Genomic DNA, 17,693 nt, shown 5'->3' with positions numbered 1-17,693 from the left:
GCCCTTGTTACACTTTGAGATGCAATTTAAAAAATATCCCTCTATAGATTTAATCGATGAATACGATTTTGGACATATGAAATATTGTAGTTCATGTATGAGACTATTCGATATTGGAGAAATCGAAGAGGCAAAATGTTGAACAAATGGTTTTGTGTGTGTGTGTGTGTGAAACTTTTAGAGACTGGCAGGGTCCTGGAGACTCAGGTCACGGGATTTTCCTTATGGTATTTTGAAATTTCCCTGTCTTGGCCTTGCGTGCTTTTGAAACCGTGTTATCAAATGTTTAAAAGTTGATTTCTTTTTATAGGTAATTCGTTGGCGAGAGTCCGCCTTTCAGTTCAAAAATTATATTTGTTTAAATTAAGATTGTTTAATTTTGTGATAAAATTTAGAACCACAATTTTATCATAAAGTTAAACTGTGAAGTTAACAAAATTGTCACTCCAATCCGGAGCAGCGTCTGTATATTTGGGAACAACATTTTATCACACTTCTGTAAAGCTGAGTGTCATTAATCTTCTTCTTCTTGTAATGATGGAAATCATTCATTTAGCATTTATGACAGTACTCATGGAAATTGGTGGACTGGAAAACTGAATTGGTTTTCATCTTCTCAAGATGTTAAGTTAGCCACTCGAAGTTGAGATTGTCTATGATCGAGTGTATGTACGTAAGTACGTAACTGTAACCAAGTGCGCAGTTGCAAAAGCTGAAATCTCTCTGTTCGAGACGAGTACAGCAACGCTGAGGGGAAACGAATGTCTCTCCCCTTATATTCATTTGAAATGACTTATTTCTCCCTTGTAAAAGGTATGCACTTGTCGTAGTTTATAATGTATATGTTGCCATAACATTTGGTAGTGTTTCTTTATACTTTTACTTTGATATAACTGCCAATTGCCAAGAATTGTAATGGTACTACTGAACGTATGGTTAAACGAAGTCGTCGTATTATGGACTGTGGAAACGTCGGGAACAATGTAACGATTCCGATACCAATGGTGGATAGGGGTCGTGGGGATCCAAGGAATATCATGGGAATAATTATGGATATTGACGAAAATGACAATTACACGATTGCAGTGAAGAGTGGTATACTGAGTGGGAAATATACCAGGAATCAGTTTGATTTATGTACGTATGAACTGTATTCAAAAGACCATGTGACAACCGATAGGATTGTTTCGCTTCGAACTGCTGTGCAGCAAGAGTCGAAGTCAGCTGGTCAAGGTTTCGCCAAATGCAACTGTGCTGGTTCAAAACGTTGTCAAACAAATCGATGTCAATGTTTTAAGCTGAAAGTTAAATGCAACTCACGATGTCATGCAAGTTTGCAATGCGAAAACAAGGCTTCGTTCTAAATATTAGAACGATCCTTATTATTTTTTTTACTAGTTTTATTTTAAATGAGTATTTTGTGACAGACAAGTTTTATTTCCTGTTCATAATAAATTTTGTTACATCCAAGTGTTTTTTGTGATAAAATATTACAGAAGTGTATTACTGTTTTTAGTGATTTATTCCGTTATTCTACCATACCATACAAGTTTACATTGTGAAAACAAGGCTTTGTTTATCGTTTCAGCTATTTATTTCATTGTTCTTTCATACCAAACACGATTCAGGGAATCTGTATAATAATAAGGCCGAATAATCAGGGAATATGTATATTTGTAAGTGTTTACATAATAAAAAATATGGAATGTTAGTCCATATATATAAAAGTCTAAAACTAAAGAGGTCAACCAGATTGCTTGCAGGAATGTGATCAGACTAGAGACGCTAAAGATGACGTATACAATAAGTATGTAGGCTAAGATAACATGCCGTCACCTGTAGTCATTCAATTAGTCCAAGCTCCCTGCTTGAGACAACTACCGCGACCTATAATTCAAACGGCCTACGTGATCTGTAGCGTGTCTCATTTTGATTGTGTGTTCGTATGAAACTATGTCATTTGTATGTATGTTCATATGTTCGAACTACTGTCTGTTCCTTCATAACTTGTAACAGAGATGGTAGACGAGCAGAACAGAGTTAGCGATCGTCATTAGAAGACCTGTACCTCTTTACCTAAGCTTTATCATGTAGAGGAATAGGATTAGCCATCATCATTGGCAGAAGCGATCAAGCTATCGTTATTAGAAGACTTGTACAATCATATCTGATCTTCAGCATGTAAAACTTCAGAAGAATACATATATTTTTTATATTTCGTGTTTTCTACAAGACCTCCTCACCATGAGTTTAACACATCGTCGTAATAACCAACAAGATAATACCGACTTCGTAATGATCTACAAACCCCCAGAACACTCCATTGAAGATGGAAGTGCAATACCAACCGACTTAGCGTAAGATTATCGCTAGTCTAACATTACCTCATAGGGCGCCTTATCATACAAGGCACAAGCCCTAATATTGGTGGCCAGCGTACCAGACGAACTCTACAATGTCCTACAAAGAAAAACCAGAATAATAAATCATGTATCATAAGAAGTCAACGACGACGGAAGCAGCAGATTCTTCAATTCACCTAGTCATCGACCGTTAGTGAGACGACTTCAGAAAACAATAAGAACTCTTCAACGACGACGAAAGCAACAGATTCTTCAACCAACTTAGTATCATCGTTTAGTGAATAACTTCAAGAAAACAAAAACCGACGTGTCCTTTTTTCCTACGGCAAACGCAAGCTTCGTCTCTCATTAGAATCATTCAAGAAAACATCGTTAGTGAGCGTTTCCGGCACTTCAAGAAACAAACCGAACGCGTCTGCAGCATTGGATCTTTCAAGGGCTCGAATCATCGAAACAACGCGCACGGGGGAAACTGAAGCCAAACCAGGTCGTCCGCTAAATAGAGAAGGAGGACCAAGGCCGTGGTGTCGTTATCGGAACACCGTGACTTCCCACAAAAGCAAGCTAAGTACAATTTTTTATTCATTTGGAGTAACTTTGAGTGTTTCCTTTGCAGGTCGAATTTCGTTATTCCTGTGGCTGAAGTTACGAGACATTCTTAATCTTATTTTTTTTACAGAAATTATCTACATCATTGAGATATTGCTACTGCGAGTTTTTATCTTTGAGTGTCGGTTTCCAGAAGTTCTTTACTGAAATATCATAATCATATACTATGTTAATTTTATCATTTTGGGTGATTATTAATCCCTTACGTAACAAATCATATAAACAGTGAATATGCGTTTACGCAGTGGACGTCTGTATTTATACAGATGCATGGATAGGGTCGTTAAGCACCGTAGTGATTAGAAAAAACACACAAAAAACAAGTGGAACACCCGTACAAATCTATATAAATTAGAGGTAACACTATTTCGGGTCATGACAATAAATGCTCCTTTGCAAAGTCCCCGCTCGCAGTTTTAGCCTTGAGTTTTTTGAGTTATTAAAATATCGAACCTCAATGACTCAACTTAACTTTAAAAATATGGCTGGATTGCAAGGAATAACATGTCTGTAAAAAACTTTCATCAGGCTAAATGCGCTGACCAGGATCCCTCACTATTTCAAATTTTAGCAAAGAATGAAGTACAAACAGTTAATATTGAATGCAGTAGTGATAACTTGTCTTATTAGTAATCGCTCAGTTCCTAATAGTCGTCATTCATTGCTTTATACGTAACCAGCAACATAATGCTAAAAACACACAATACGTTGCCGATGGTAATAAGAGAAGGATCTTAATTATTAAAAAAAAAATAGAACAGTAGCCCGTTCAGAATCAAACAAGCAAACTCGGTGACTGTGTCACCTAGTCAAGCGGTCAAGGTCAGTCAAAAAAACTGCCGAAGTGTACAAAGCATAGCAAATTCCATACAATAAGCGACTCTAGCAGAGTGGGGAAAAAGCGATGTTGGTTCATACCATACCGATATCTTTTTGAATTAAAAAGGATTGTTTTTTTCCTATGAAACACACGACCGTATAAAGTAATCAGAGCAGGTTTTCGTTTTTTTTTTTTAATACGTAAGTTTATTATAAGTAGTGGTGGATAAAGCCCGACTGTACGCGCCGTAAAATTAGAATATCTTGTTATTCCTTTAGTACACGTAATATCCTGTATTTACGGACTCACCGTCTGTTGTTCGAACTTCCCTAATGAGAAGTCCGGATAAGCGAGCGTTTACAGATACCTCTATAGTTTTAAAAAACATTGATCTGTATCTAGTGTAATTGTAAGATTCATCTAGGGGTATACAAAATATTAACTTACATCCTGCAAAATAGGCGTGTTTATCAAAGGGAAATCCTATAAACCTTCAAACATATTAAAATCCGTTTGAACAAAAATGAGACAGTTAATCAAATAATAACTTATATAAGGAACTATACATTTGTCTCATAAATCGTAAACATTGTTCACATGACCCAACAGAATTCTCCCACAACCGCAGTCGCACTTTGCACGCAAAATCTCGAGATAGCATGCACCCTCGAATGTCTTAGTGCGTGTAAAAAGACTTTGCTGGGAAATGAAATTTTAATCCTTCCTGACACTCTGAAATATAACGATTTCCGCGAACAAAGCCCTAGACACGGTTGACTCTGCAAACAAGTTAATATAGTAATCCACAAAACCTATACATATAAATATCGCATTTCTTTTATTGTTGCTAACTTTTAATCCCGCCCAACCAGTCGTGGATGAATCTCTCTGATAATCTATCTAAAGTAATATCAGTAAAGTCATTCAAGCAGAGGGTGATTTCCAGCAAAATTTTTTTTTATCTTTTACCTGAATACAGGAAGTTTCTCCACTAGCGAGTGATCTCTGGGAAAAAACGGATGTAATTTAACACAAAATCGGTCTAAGGACAAACATAAAGCTATATACGTACCTTCGTATAGACTCTCACTGCAATTTCAAATAGAGATAAATGACGACAAGTTTGAAATATGTTAGGTAATAGGAGCCATTAGGAAATCAAATAGCCCATATAATTTTCCCTCAAAAGTCATGCCATAAAAAGATCGGACTTGGGGTATCTGCGTAGATTTCTGTCGCTTAAACAAGGAAACGACTCCCGATAGTTTCCAGTGCCATGTAGCGACGACATCTTATCTCTGTTAGGTTAGAATAAATTTTTCACCAGCTTGGACTTACTTTAAAAGCTTTTACCAGATACCATTACCTAAGTGATTGTACCTCATACACCGTTTTCAACACACTCAGGGGACATTATCAATTTTTTACGTATGCCTCCGCTTACGTTGCACCCAATTTACAATATAGTGTTTGGAGACTTTTAGGGGATACCCTACATGCTTATATGGTTGATCTTGTAATCTTTTCTAATACCTTAGAAGTACATTCATAAAGTAGAGCTAGTGCTACAGAGACAAAGACAAATAATCTCAGAGTAAAATATCTAAATGTGAGTTTTAAAACCGAACATGTTTATCTAGGTTTTATGTGTCTAGTCAAGGTCTTAAAGTAGTCCATGGTAAGGTGTCGGCTATTCATAACTTTCCGGTACCTATTAACGTAAAAGGGAAATACAGCACTTTTGCGCTGTAGTGGGTATTACAATCGTATGTAAATATGTAACTCTTCAATCATGACAGCTCCTTTAACAGATCTTACGAAGAAGAGCGTAGATTTATTATGGTCTAAAAAGCATCAACAGGCGTTCGATATCTTAAAAGCGGAATAATGCAGCTCACCTAACTTAAAAATCCCTGATTTAAATAAGGAATTTTTTTTTTTATTGCAACAGACGCCTCAAACCGAACCAAGGGTAAAGAGGGATAATACTTCAGCAATATGATAAAACAGTTCTTCCCTATAGCTTTTTATTCACGTAAACTAAAGCCCTCTGAAAGTAAATATGCAGTAATAGGCAAGGAAGGGCTAGGTATCTTTAACTCACTAGTACATCTTAAGTTCATAATCTATGGCTATCCTGATAAAGTCCTTACTGAACATGAGTCCTTTACCGAGTTTTTCAAAGGCTTTAATCACAGTCCAAAAGGAACTCGGTGACAAATGATCATTCAGGTCTTTGGAGCCAAGATAAGATATCTACCTGGGAAAGCAAATATCATAGCTGACGCATTATCCCGCAATCCCGCACCATACAGCAAAGAACCATTAATTGGACTAAAAGATATAGAAACATCCGTGCCTATTGTTAAAACCGTATCTAAACAAGAAAATTCCTTAACCCAAGAGATCGCGACCATTGAATATCTGGGTTGGAGCGCAGAACTATTACAACTGAACAAAGCAAGTGTCAACAGTGATAAGCAAAACAATAAACACCAAACAATAAACACTTCGAACGGAAACAAGGTCAGCAGCTAAGCAAAACCAATAAACACTTCGAACGGAAACAGGGTCAGCGGCTAAGCAAACCAATAAACACTTCGAGCAGAAACCCTAAAGCAAAAGTATATTTAAAGTATGTGTATCAGAATAATGTAATCAAATGTATTATATGTAGGTCCGTGACGAGGAAAAACCCGAAGACAGCAGATGACTAACGACCAGGTAGTAATAATAATCTCTTTCATACCAATCGTCATAAACTGGTGCATTCCGTCATCCAGGGTTCCCTACTATGTCACAGAAAGCCAAATCACTGGTTTTACTGGCCTACAATGCTTACAGATATACAAAAAGCACATAACTAATTGTAACACGTGTCATGAAAACAAGGGAATACACTAAGACGCCTGTCAGTTTAGGGGCCTATCCTGTGCCAAATCAATCCTTGAAAGAATATACTTAGAATTATTAACAGAGTTACGAGTCTGACAGAGGAATAAACACTTCTTAGTGTTAATAGTTCCTTGACACGTTATATAGAAGTAATAGCACTAAAAACAAACACCGCAGTTGAGTGCATTAGGAATATTTTATGATGCTAAATCAGTAAACATGGAATTCAACACATGATAATCTGACTCGGGTGGGTGGTAAATCAATAATAATCTCCATAACACGTGGTGTGAATTCCTTTCCATTAAGAAAACCAATAATATATTTTATCACCCAGAGTCAATCGGTTTGGTAGAATAACGGATAATTAAATAGGAAGTGTCAATGTCTTACGAGTTACAACTCGTGATGTTGGATCCGAACTGGATTATAGCGGTTCTCGCGGTTTTAAATACCTTTATCATTTATATCTTGTATCTATAGAATTGATGCCGCAAGTAGCCTTATACTGTACGCCGCTAGAACACTTTTCCACGATATTCAAGCCAACCATTAATTTATCAAATATATATATAAAAAATATATAAATAAATAAATATAAAAAAATAAAATAAATATGGATACAAGTGGAGTCAATATATACACTCCGTAAGAAGTCGGAAGGGTTACAAATTATAATATAAAAAAGGAATCACGATAAAATCAATAAGCAAAACGTAACCATAGATTAATTGAATATCCAAATATATATGCGTAAAGATTTGAACTCTAACTTAAACGCTTTAGTAATGACAAATAAGCTAAAAGCTCAAACACATATCCAAAATCTACTGACATATTGTCTGTCCCGTGATTTATATCGTAGTCAATGAAATAAAAAAAAATTAAATGAATAAATAACTAAATAAAATAATAATAATAAAATAAATAAAATCAAATAAAAGAGATTTTAAAGTCAGGAAGTCTAGAAGTGAAAATGTTATCTATGAAATAATCCTATATGAATCTTATACAGGGCTAATAATATATATAGATTTGTATGGAAACCTTTTTATATAGTTTGAATAAGGAATATTTAAATTTAAACATAATTACAAATTATGCAGATTTCCAACATGAAACTAATATATATTCAATTTTGGTACTGTTTTTTTTCAGACATTCTTTTTCGTGTGGGTCGAGTATTACCAGAATAAATTTATCCTAAAGTCGTATTTATTACAGCAAGTAACGTAACTCTTAGCTGGCTGAGAGCAATCTCCTGCCAAGTGACGACGTCATCATTGCCGTATCAGTATTTTGTTCCTTTTAACCTCAATAATCTGCTTACACAGGCTTCATCTCGCGCTTGCAAAAGCAGATTGACTGGAGAAAGGACTGCCTAGCCCGAACTTCTCATGGGCATGGCAGACGTTAGGTACAAGTGTCTATCGGTGTGCGCAATGCAACTTTTAGCTAAGGAGTTGCAATCATTTTAAAATTAATAAAAAAAATAAGCAAATAGAATTTCTATAACAACAAAATGAATAATTTTTCTGAACCTCATAGACATTTAGAAGTATCAAGATATATATGTGAAATATTTACTTGCAACATTAGCCTATTACAATTCAAGTAAAACATTCATGGGAAAATGTCACATTTTCTTGAAAAACCCAAAGTTTATTTAGAAATTAGTTACATAGTGGGTTTTTTTTCGTTGCATCTCCTACCTATTAATAAAGTTTTTAAAATTAACCTCAGAGGATGCGCGCAAGAAAAATTGAATATGAAACTTTTGTTAGGGCACATAGGATCAGATTTTATCACAACTTAATTTCAGTTAATCATGATTAATCTTCTCTTGACTCTTATGTGCCTGGCAATCTTAAAAAATAGCTCCGTTTTTCCACTTCTTGTCTAGTAATTTACTACAGTAATATCGAATTTTCTTTGGGATTTTGTATTGATATCTGTTTAATTTGTTATAATTATGGATATTTTTACAGTCATCATAGACTGGATAGGTTCACTCATTGTTAACTGCCATGGATAAAAAAGTTTGTACAGCGGACTCTTTTGAATTCCAAAATATCAGCGAATTCATGTGGGTTAGTCTGTCTAAATGGCTCTCTTCCCTCCCCTGTATTTGGATGTCGTCTGAATTTACTTTGCCCTTGTGACAAGTATATTTTCACTTGCAGGCTGATTAATGGAACTGGTTACAGTATCCTGCAGTACGAGAGTTTCACATCGCAACTTCAAAAATTTGTTCGTCGCAGCGGACGACTACAGTCAAGTAACAACCGCCTACAATGTGAAAGGAATAAGCACCATCATGGACTTCTTCGACCGACACCGTATCTCGTCGTTAATCTCGACCGACACCCGTATCTCGTCGTTAATCTCGTTTTAATGCGGAACGCTCCGGCGGCTGTCGGAATCGACTACGAAAGGGACATACTTCCGACAATTACGACCGAAGAAGGTATTCAACTCTACTTTGCTGGCGAAGGACTCGTGCTGGGGATGTTTTTTATTCATCGCGAACGTGAATCGTGTAGCTTAGGATGCAGAGAATAAGTATGAGCGCAAAATAGAACGTTGGACCCGCCCAGGCAAATTTTTCCCCTTGTTTTAACCCTGTGAAATAGGCCGTTTCATTGGGCTATAGGTGGTTGTCTGGAACTGTGTAATGGACGAAAAGTTGTTCGAACGCTAGTTAAAAGTGAAGTAGTATAACCTCGGTCATGTATCCTATATATATAAAGTATCATGTATCCTATATATAATTGATCATAAATAACAGAGTCGAAATATATCTTTGCGTGTACGCAATAGGAATCTCTTATATAAATGATCATAAATAAACAGAATCTAAATATATCTTTGCGTGTACGCATAGGAATCTATTTAAAGTGCACATATATTAATCATAATTATATGAATCCATATACATATGTATAAACAAATCAGGTAGCCTATAATCAATCTGTTACCTTTTATCTTACCAATATCTGCAGTTCTATATGAGTTAGTATATTTGGATTAATGAATCAGTCAGCATAAACATTAATAATGTTATCAATTCATATATGAAAATTTTTATCAGTTAAATATGTTTTTATCATATTAATCTTCATTCTATGCAATTATCAGAGTACATTAGTATTTTCTGTAGCATATGTATCTTAATGAGATGAAGTGAAAAAACTGTATCATTATATATCACGTGATCACTATTATTTACCAATATCATTGTTTTATATTTTACTACTTGAATCAATTCATGTATACCATGAATTTTTATTACTTATATATATATTCACAATAGGTCTGTATCACACTCTATAAGTCAAATGCAAGTCAAGTTTGAGTAATATTCAGTAGTTGGTTTTGGTAGCTGACCGAGCTGATGTAAGTGTTTACATAATAAAAATATGGAATGTTTAGTCCATATATATAAAAGTCTAAAACTAAAGAGGTCAACCAGATTGCTTGCAGGAATGTGATCAGACTAGAGACGCTAAAGATGGACGTTATACAATAAGTATGTAGGCTAAGATAACATGCCGTCACCTGTAGTCATTCAATTGTTTATAAACATTAGTCCAAAGCTCCCTGCTTGAGACAACTACCGCGACCTATAATTCAAACGGCCTACGTGATCTGTAGCGTGTCTCATTTTGATTGTGTGTTCGTATGAAACTATGTCATTTGTATGTATGTTCATATGTTCGAACTACTGTCTGTTCTTCATAACTTGTAACAGAGATGGTAGACGAGCAGAACGAGTTAGCGATCGTCATATTGAAGACCTGTACCTCTTTACCTAAGCTTTATCATGTAGAGGAATAGGATTAGCCATCATCATGGCAGAGAAGCGATCAAGCTATCGTTATTAGAAGACTTGTACAATCTATCTGATCTTCAGCATGTAAAACTTCAGAAGAATACATATATATATTTTGTGTTTTTCTACAAGAACCTCCTCACCATGAGTTTAACACATCGTCGTAATAACCAACAAGATAATACCGACTTCGTAAAATGATCTACAAACCCCCAGGACATCCATTGAAGATGGAAGTGCAATACCAACCGACTTAGCGTAAGATTATCGCTAGTCTAACATTACCTCATAGGGCGCCTTATCATACAAGGCACAAGCCCTAATATATTCACTAAAAATTTCAGGGAATATACATATCCTCTGAGTGAATCAGACATTATGCACATTCCCTGGAAATATCAGAGAATATATATATTCCCTGATTATACAGATTCACTGTAACACATATAAAGTCAGGCTAACTGCGATGTGTAACAGTAAAGTTAGGCATGAGTAGCATAGCCTAAAGGCCTAACGACTGCATGCTCTTTGGCACGAGATTGCCATCCTAAATGAACTGTTTGTATTACAGGGAACCAGTACAGAGGTCCTGTGTAAGAACCAGTATAGGGGTCCAGTGTAAGAACCAGTATAGGGGTCCAGTGTAAGAACCAGTATAGGGGTCAAGTGTAAGAACCTGTATAGGGGTCCAATGTAAGAACCAGTATAAGAATCGGTGTTGGTTCTAACTGGTATTGAAGGAGTACAGCTAGGAATAAGCTGCTTTTACAATGTACCCACCTACTGTTAAGAAGAAATATTAAAAAAAAACCCGGGAGCCAGCCTTTCCCTCAACCCTTATTACAACAATGAAGATTCGACCGTCTCCGACGTCAAGTACCTGTTCCAGCTAAGGATAGGCCAAGAAGTATAGTAGCCTAGGCCTATGAGGTACCTTTATATTAGCCTACGGTTTGAAATGTTATGTATAGGCTAGTCTGAGTTAATTGTCCTAAAATGTATGGTAGCCTCCGAATGTTTAAGTCAGGACAATTAACAAATCAATACTGTATACATATGCAGTATAGTAAATACATGAGTCATAAGAATATCAAACATAATTAAGAGATATAAATGCTATTACATATGGTGACAGTGGTGTAGGATGTATTTATCTGTTATATTTATCTGTTATAGATAGGTATATCCAACCTCACGTCCTAAAGTTGGTCATGAAACCCTTATTTCTGTACTTATTTTCAGGTATTATAGCCTAACCCTGTGAGTATGCCTATGTCACTCTTGCTTAGGTACTGTTAGCCTATTGTATTGTAGCCTATGTTGATTATTTTACCTGTGTTCGTGTTATAACATAGCCTGCAAAATGGAGGGTGATGTAGAGAGAGAAGACTTTTATGATAATTTGTCGTCTGCCATGGATACTCAGGGTTGTCAAATGCAACAGTTGTGTGATCAGCTTATTAACATGAAAAGGGAAATGGCTAATTTATCAAACTCTGCACCTGTCACTTGTGACACCACACAATAACCCAGCTTCACTATTGACACACAATTTATCAAATAATACACAGCCATTAATGCCCAGTAATCCATTTCAGGGAAGTAACACAGTCAATAACCCCTTCGTTCCAGTAGGTAACCTGAATAACCTTATTGACAATCATGCTGTGAGAAATTTGTTTTGCTCAGTGGGAAGATCGAAGGAATATACTCTACAAAATTACAAGGGTAATTCCGTTCCACTGAGTGTTCTCTAGTAGTAATTTAGTAAATGGTATTAAAACGGGCTGTTAGCACACAATTCTCCGTGCGCCTCCTACGTGTTTTCAGACTTGTGCCAGAAAATCCAAAGGATTAATAATTGCTGGTAAGCTTAAGTAGGCTAGTTAAATTCTGGTAAAAGTAATTCAGGTAAATGCAATTAATCTAAATAGGACTATGAATAAATCAAACCAAGGCCATAAAATTCCCAGGGTAGTTCAGTTTGGTCCCAGAATTCAATTAAGTTCCGACCCGGTTAAAGTAAAATTAAAGTAAACTAATCCCGAATAGTAATGCTAAGTACAGACAGACCTAATTTAGACTAAATTTATTACTACGCCCATATAATTATATAAGCCTCTGTAAATTATTCAATCTGATCTATGCCTAATTAATTCTCACAAACTCCAATATTACAATAGCCTAACTATGTAAAAGGGCTTAAAATTTAAAAAATTTCAAGTCAAGGTAAGAAAACAGTGTATTACGTCTTGAATAAGTGAGTTAAGTTAAATACGTAAGTTAAACATTAAAAGACGAGACCGCTTCCTAACGAAAAGTCCGTTGGCTCAAATCAGCCGTCCAATAATGGCGGTCTAGTCTTTGTGGAAATTAGTATTTTGACCTACCTTCAAGTTAACCCAGTTTGGACACACACCTCTTAATTCACGCGTAAACTAAAAACAAATCCTATATATTTAATCAGCAAACCCAGCGACCTCTAATCGCATTCGTGGAAATAAATTGGTACGTTGATAAGAAATGTTATTCCACTTACCGAATTTTCCGTCGACGAATCAGTGACGATGGCTGTTAAAAGTTTTGGTTGCAGATAAGGATATTTGGATAGGATGTGGTTTTAGGATAGGTACAAACAGGAAAGGAGATCATACAAACCAATTATTTACAGGGTTATTAATTTCTAAAACCCTACACAACGTAAATTAAACTTAAAGGGTGAAGTCGACGTAACTAGTTGTCGCCCTTCTTCGCTCGCCGTCTGTTTGAACAAGGGCCCAAAAAACCCGCGCCGGCCTAAGCCTACCCCTCCAAAAGGCCTATGTCAGGTCAATGGTTCTTATCACTCCCCAAATCAATTAAATAATTTCTTAAATAATTTAAAGGGACAGTTTAAATCTATTTATTAAATATCTATCAATATTTTAAATGCTAAGTAAAGTTAATCAAGTTATTCAAAATATAATATTTATTTTTTCTGCAGAGCTTATACTAAAGAAAATGGGGTATAGTTACTTTGTAGCTCTTAGCAGTGACTTCGTTAAAGGTTAGAAAATGTATATGTACAAATAAATTTACAACACATGCTAAGGGATTTGTATTGAAACCTAAGGATATTTTGATGTTGAAATTGTCAGAATTACAAGGTGTTGGAACTGATAACAGACTTGCTAGATTTTTTAGTCAAGTAGAATTTTGTGTTTCTGCAGATACTGATAGAATCCAAGTAGCACTTACCAGAGTGGAACAAGAAATTGCAACTCTATTAACTGCTGAAATAGTAAAAAAGGGAAATAATATATCTTGGAGTCGGTTTAAGGACATACTGAATCACCACTTTGCTTGTTCAGCCAATATTACACAGGCTTGGCAGGAAATTGAAATTGAACATTACAGTATAGATGAATCCCCTAGAGCATTTGTTAACAGAATGAAATGTAAATTGTCTGCTTTTGAAATGAAATTTCCTAAGGATTCCCTTCCCAAAGCTGACAGTCTTGTGAAAAAGAAACTGTATAGAGGACTTAGCAGTACATCCCAAGAAAGACTCAAGGATTTCCTGGATGATAGGATACCCTTAGAAAGATTCATTGAATTTGTGGAATATGAGTATCACCCATCTACCATAAATGGAGTTGTTACCCAATGTTGAGATTTTCCTGTTAATCATTGCAATTCCCAACCACAGCCTGTAGTAAATAGTAATGCAAATACAACCACAGAATTGCAAGATCTGAAGAAGCAAATTAGTGATTTGTCTAACAAATTAAAGAAGTTTAGTAGGAATAAAGAAAACCATCAGTACTGTGCTTACTGTAAGGTCAGAGATCACAAACTTTCTGAATGTCCACGTAACCCTCCAAAAGGTGTTTGTTTTGATTGTCACAAACCAAATTGTAAAAGAGCTTCAACAAAATGTCCAGGGCAGGTTAAGAATGAATGACTAAGCCCAACTGTCAGGTCTCCTTCTATCAATTTGATGATTAACAATGTAATGTGTTGTGCCTTAATTGATACTGGTAGTGAAGTATGTTTAGCACAGAAAAAACTCATAGAAACCTTAGGTTTACAGTGTAATCAAATGAGAAATATACCACAACTTACTGGAGTTACTCAACATGTTCTCCCTGTTCTTGGTACAGTGTATTTGGATGTTCACATTGGTTCCAGGGTGGTTACCCATTGTTTCTGTTGTGCCTGATGGTTATCTGGACAGCACTTATTGTTAGGAGCCGATTTGATTAGGTCTGCACCAATGACATGGGATGATGCACATAAAATTATTATTTGGGATAGACATATTTATCCAGTAAGGTATCTGAAACCTAGACCATCTAATAAAAGGGTCAGGCAGATTAAAGTACTTCAACATAATGTTCCTCATAAAGCTCAGGTTAGACTTAAAAGGAAACTTATTCTACCTCAGTATATAGCTGGTATTTATCCCTTACCTGTAGATGAACCTCCTAACACATTGTTAGAATTTGTACCTGAAGTTAAGGAGTGTCAGACTCAGTCTGCACTATGCCTTAAGGTTAATGATGCTCAGGAAGTGTTTCTGCCACTTGTCAATAATACTAGGATGACAATGAAGGTTGGAACTCTATTAGGGTATTATAGGATAATCAGTTGAAGAAGACATTGATCAGCCAGTTTCCAAAATGCAGGAAACTAGAATTCAGAATGATTTAGTTCCTTCTAGTGTTAATGTTAATATCAAGTCAGGCAATACTAGAGAAGAAAAGCTTAAGTATTTGCTTTCTCAGCAAGATAATTCCCATCTTACTGCTGATCAACAAGCAGAATTAAGTGACATGTTGGTTGCTAATAATTCAGTGTTCATCCTTGAAGAAAAAGAATTGGGAAAGTTTAAAGATGTACAAGCTCATATTGCTGTAAGTGATCCACAGCCAATTAGGTCTCCCATATATCGATACCCTGAAAAAAGCCAAAACCCTTATTGCAACCATGTTAGAAGATATGGAAGAGAGAGGAATAATAGAACCCCCCAGTGCTGCATGGCTTAGCCCTATTGTACTTGTTAGGAAACATGATCATACTCAGAGAATGTGCCTTGATTACCGTAAAGTCAACACACACGTCCAGGTTGATATTCACCCTTTACCTAGATTAGAAGAAATGGTAGAAACAGCTGCAGGAAACCATTATTATGCTTCCTTAGATATGAAAGATGCATATTATCAAGTGGAATTAGATGAAGAGAGTAGAGATTTAACAACTTTTAGTGATGGAGTTTCACTGTATAAGTTCAAACGCCTTCCTTTTGGATTAAGTTGCAGTCCAGCTATATTTTCACGGATCATGTCTAATATCTTGGCTCCTCTTATTAAGAAAGGGTGGGTTAAGAATTACTTAGATGATATTGTGGTATGGGCTCCCAGCCAGTTTTCCAATCTTGTTGAAAAGATTAGACCAACTGTTCAAACTTTTCAGTGAAAGAGGAGTGAAGTTAAATCTAAAGAAATGTCAGATAGGCCAAAAGGAAATCAAATTCTTAGGTCACATAATTTCCAAGCATGGTTGTAGACCATGTCCAAACAATATCAGTGCCATCCAAGAAAGAAATCCCCTAATAATGTCAAGGAAACTAGGAGATTTCTAGGAATGTGTGGGTTTTACAGAAAACACATTAAGGATTATGCTAAAATTGCTGTTCCATTAACTAATCTCTTAAAAGATAAAGAACCCGTTTTTGACCACCATTGTCAGTCCAGCTTTGAACAGATGAAACAAGCATTAATCACTGCTCCAGTGCTAGTAAAGGCTCAGATAACCAAACTCTTTGAATTATTCACTGATGCTAGTTTAGATCATGTAGGTGCTGTTTTGATGCAGAGACAAGATGGTCAGTTAAAACCCATTGGATATTTTTCGAAGAAGCTGAAGCCAGTTGAACAGCGGTACAGTACCACTGACAGGGAAACACTTGCTATTGTCTCAGCTTGTCGTAGATTCCATAATTTTCTTTGGGGTGTTCCATTTACCATTCACACAGATCATCAGCCTCTAGTTTCAGTGTTCAAGAGAAAAACAAAGTCACCTAGAATGAGCAGATGGGTAATTGAGATGCAGGATTGCCGTTTCAAGGTAGAATATAGGCCAGGTAAAGATAACCAGGTTGCAGATCAACTAAGTAGACCAGTCAGAGCAGTCTCTCATCGGAGTAAGGACAATTATCTTGGTCTGAGCAAAGATGAGTTCAAAGAAAAGCAGTTAGAGGAAACAAGGTGGGCAGAACTAATAACTTTTCTAGAAGGTGGTAAATTACCGCACAAAGGGTTTCCTAGAGCTTTGATTAATCAGTTCATGTTGTATGAAGGATTGTTGTATCTCAGTGCTGATAAAGTTGATAACTCAATTCAGTTAAAATTAATAGTTCCAAAGGACTTAACAAAGGCAGCTTTGAAGTTAGGTCATGAATCAATGTCAGGTCACCTAGGTATACGCAAAACAATTGATGCTATTGAAAACTTGTTCTATTGGCCTTCATTGCGTACAGATGTTACTAAATATGTAAGTGAATGTGTTATGTGTCAAAAACATAAAGCCAGTAGTTCTTTACAACAACAATTCCAAGAATTGCCTCCTGTAACTAAGCCTTTAGAGCGAATCAGTCTTGATTTAACTGATATGCTATCTGGTGCAAATGGTTATAGATATGTTTTGACTGTTATTGATCATTACAGCCGATATGTTAAGTTCTATCCTTTGCGAAGTAAGTCTACAGAGGAAGTAAGCAAAAACTTCTTAGTCTATTTGAATGACTTTGGTGTACCTTTGACAGTCATTCTTGATAATGGTGCTGAATTCACCTCAAACCAGTTTAGACAATTATGCCAGGAACATAAGATAAATGCTGGTTATATTACCCCATATCATCCACAAGGAAACAGTGTAAGTGAGAGAATGCATAGAACTATGAAAACATTACTAAATGTAATGTGTAAAGGACATCCTTATCAGTGGCCTAAATACTTAGGTGAAACACAGCGTGTGCTCAATTCTGCTGTACATACCACTCTTGGTGAACAACCTCACTATGTATTTTTCTCTCGTAGAACCCCTAGACAAGTGACTAGTGTGTTGCCCACAATTACGGATGGTGTAGAAGATACTGCCATTGCAAAGGCTCATGAAATAATTCAGAAAACTC

The 17,693-nt window shown here is 36.0% G+C and overlaps 1 long non-coding RNA gene across 1 annotated transcript; it reads left to right on the top strand.

Annotated features, from left to right (window-relative positions):
* The first annotated feature begins 488 nt into the window (after window positions 1-488).
* Window positions 489-11,332, top strand: LOC135204429 (uncharacterized). Its single transcript, XR_010312208.1, has 2 exons — window positions 489-813; window positions 11,091-11,332. It is a non-coding gene; the product is annotated as an uncharacterized LOC135204429 (long non-coding RNA).
* Window positions 11,333-17,693: the final 6,361 nt, after the last annotated feature.

Source organism: Macrobrachium nipponense, chromosome 47 (genome assembly GCF_015104395.2).
Source record: "Macrobrachium nipponense isolate FS-2020 chromosome 47, ASM1510439v2, whole genome shotgun sequence".
NCBI lineage: Eukaryota > Metazoa > Arthropoda > Malacostraca > Decapoda > Palaemonidae > Macrobrachium > Macrobrachium nipponense.
This window is presented reverse-complemented; position numbering and strand designations above follow the sequence as displayed.